At 41.6% G+C, this 3,064-nt stretch overlaps 1 pseudogene; it reads left to right on the forward strand.

Moving 5' to 3' along the window:
* The first annotated feature begins 1,202 nt into the window (after positions 1-1,202).
* LOC133378048 (52 kDa repressor of the inhibitor of the protein kinase-like) lies at positions 1,203-2,800 on the forward strand (annotated as a pseudogene).
* Positions 2,801-3,064: the final 264 nt, after the last annotated feature.

Below are 3,064 nucleotides of genomic sequence, written 5' to 3' on the forward strand. Positions count from 1 at the left end.
AACAGTTTGTTGCTATTGTAATGTGCCTTCAAGTCAATTATGACTTATAGTGACCCTATAAATCAGCAACTTCCAATAGCATCTGTTGTGAACCACCCTGTTCAGATCTTGTAAGTTCAGGTCTATGGCTTCCTTTATGGAATCAATCCATCTCTTGTTTGGCTTTCCTCTTTTTCTACTCCCTTCTGTTTTTCCCAGCATTATTGTCTTTTCTACTGAATCGTGTCTTCTCATTACATGTCCAAAGTATGATAACCTCAATTTCATCATTTTAGCTTCTAGTGATAGTTCTGGTTTAATTTGTTCTAACACCCAATTATTTGTCTTTTTTGCAGTCCATGGTATGCGCAAAGCTCTCCTCCAGCACCACATTTCAAATGAGTTGATTTTTCTCTTATCCGCCTTTTTCACTGTCCAACTTTCACATCCAAACCATAAATGCCACCTTAAGCTCTTTGAAGGAAAGGTGGGAAATGATGATGATGATGATATTAGGAATGGGAGTCGAGGCAGTGGCATCATCAGCCCTTGGATTCAGCTTTCTGGCTGAAGCAGGACACACCAGTAGACAGTCAGGAAATACCAATGCCAAAGAAATGCCCTACTCAAGGGCAGCCAAAAGAACTGCAGCTGGAGATAAGGCTGTGGGTCCTGAGATGCACTGAAAAAGAAGTGAACTAAGGAAAATGAGGAAAGCAAAGACTGAGCAAACAGAGAGAGAAAGAGAGAGAGAGAGATGGAAGGAGAGAAAGGAAGGAATGTTGGAGAATTTTGTATTTCTCCTGTGGGTTCTTTACTGGGGGTCCCTTAAATAATAATCTGAGACAGGCTTAAAGCAAAAAGGTAGGCCTTTATTAAAAAAAATAAAACAAGCATATGCAAGGTCAGTCCCCCAGAACACATCCAGGAAGTATCCAAGAAGGACTGCCCTGAGGCACTGTTTGCCTGGGGGTTTTATACATTTTAGGACAAAGACTTTGGTATCTACCAGTCAGGATTTAACACATCAGAATGACATAGACATTTCAATATTACACAGGCATTTGCACAGGTATTACATAGACACTGTACTTTCTGCATCATGTTCTGGTGAACTTGGCAGTGTTCAGGACTTCACATGAAAGTACATTTTTGCCATGAGCGGGGTCCTCCAGCTAATGAGCAAAGCAATGTAGCTACGCAGTTGATTACTGCAATTGATGATGCCAAATGGTGAGAAAATTCTGCGGTCATGGATGCTTTACTCACTCGTCAGCGAGAATTTATACTATTTTTGCTGCTGACTGTTTGCCGTTAGTGCTACAGATACGATATCCAAATTTGTGACTGGGTTTCAGATGTGGTGGAAACTGAGCCCGAAAGTACATAACCATGAGACATCCGAAGAGCACCTACGTTGCCTTGAAAAGTGGAAAACATTGGCAGCAGGACTTAGGCTGCACAAAACCATTGATGCCGAAACTATTGCTTTGATGGAAATGGAGAAGAAAAAGTGGAGGGACATCTTGCACAGATTGCTTGATATCACATTGCTTCTTGCCAAGCAGAATCTGGCATTCCGCGGCCACAAGGAAGATGAATCTTCATTGAATAAAAGGAACTTTCTTGAGATGGTTGAGATGCTTTTAAAATATGATCCAGTGCTGAAAGAGCACCTAATGAGATTAAAGCGGAGCACATGTAAACTTAAAGTATCAGTCTCTTATCTTGCACCAAAAACTCAGAATGACTTTATAAGTGCCCTGGCAAATCATGTGAAGGAGATGCTTGTCATGGACATAAAGTCTGCGAAGTACTTTGGGATCATGTTCAACAGCACACCTGACATATCACATACTGACCAGATGTCCGAAGTGATCAGATATGTAAAAATCAACAATAGGAAAGTTGAAGTGAAAGAAGTATTTCTAGGATTTTTCCCTTTAAAGGGGAAAAAAGCTGCTGACCTCAGTTCTGACATTCTTAAAAATCTGGAAAGTGATGGACTGGACATAATGATGTGCCGCACTCAAGGTTACGATAATGCTGCCACTATGGCTGGAGTCCATGGAGGTATACAAGCCATTCTTAAGGGAAAGAACAAGAAAGCTATTTTTAATGGATGTGTGGACTATTCGCTTAACTTGTGCGGTCAGCACTCTTTTGCTAAAAATGCATCGTGTGTGACATTTTTTGGAACTCTTGAGAGAATGTTTTCTTTCTTTGCTGCTTCCACCCATCGATGGGATGTGTTAATTGACCATACTGGAGTGTCAGTGAAAAGGCTATCAACAACACGCTGGAGTGCTCATCATGCTGCAGTTAAGCCAGTTAAAGAAAAGTTCGATAAGTTTGTGGCAGTTATTGAAGCACTTTGTGATCCACATGAAAATTTGGACACAAGAGGTGCAGCACAAGGTCATTTGCCTGCTGTCTGTGATTTCACTTTTCTGTGCTACCTGTACTTCTGGTGCGATGTACTTCAGGAAGTTAATCTTACACAGCAGTACCTGCAGACTAAGGGCTTAACTCTCGAAAAGGTGGTGACAAAGCTAGAGGCGCTAAGACTTTTTCTGAACGAGGAGCACAGTCACCTAGCGGAGCATGCAATTGAACAGGCGCTTTTAAAATCAGACGAATATGGAATTGCAGCAGAGAGAAGAGCCAGGTTCAAGAAGAGGATGGCAGGGGAGCAAGCAAGTGATGCTGGACTCACTCGGCAAGAAGAAAATAAGAGGGTGATGCTTGAGTGCATTGATTGCTTTCATTCTGTACTCCAGATCAGATCAAGAGCCATCAAGGAAGTAGCAGCCATGTTTGAGGCTTTTCCAGCGAAGTGTCTCATATCTGCCACTGTGCTACCTGCATTTCTGGTGTGATGTACTTCAGGAAATTCCCATGATTCTGTGGTGGGATTCATGTTCTTCAAATAGGTGTTGAATGTGCTTTAAAGGAATGGTGTGGATCTGCCCTAGGTATGATGTGCATTCAAGAGTGAATTGAAAAGAACAATTTAAAAAAATACTTCTTACTCTTACTCATTTCTCAGGCCACTTTCTGAAGTGAAGGGTCAAATCTGTAAAGA

Source organism: Rhineura floridana, chromosome 2 (genome assembly GCF_030035675.1).
Source record: "Rhineura floridana isolate rRhiFlo1 chromosome 2, rRhiFlo1.hap2, whole genome shotgun sequence".
Lineage (NCBI taxonomy): Eukaryota > Metazoa > Chordata > Lepidosauria > Squamata > Rhineuridae > Rhineura > Rhineura floridana.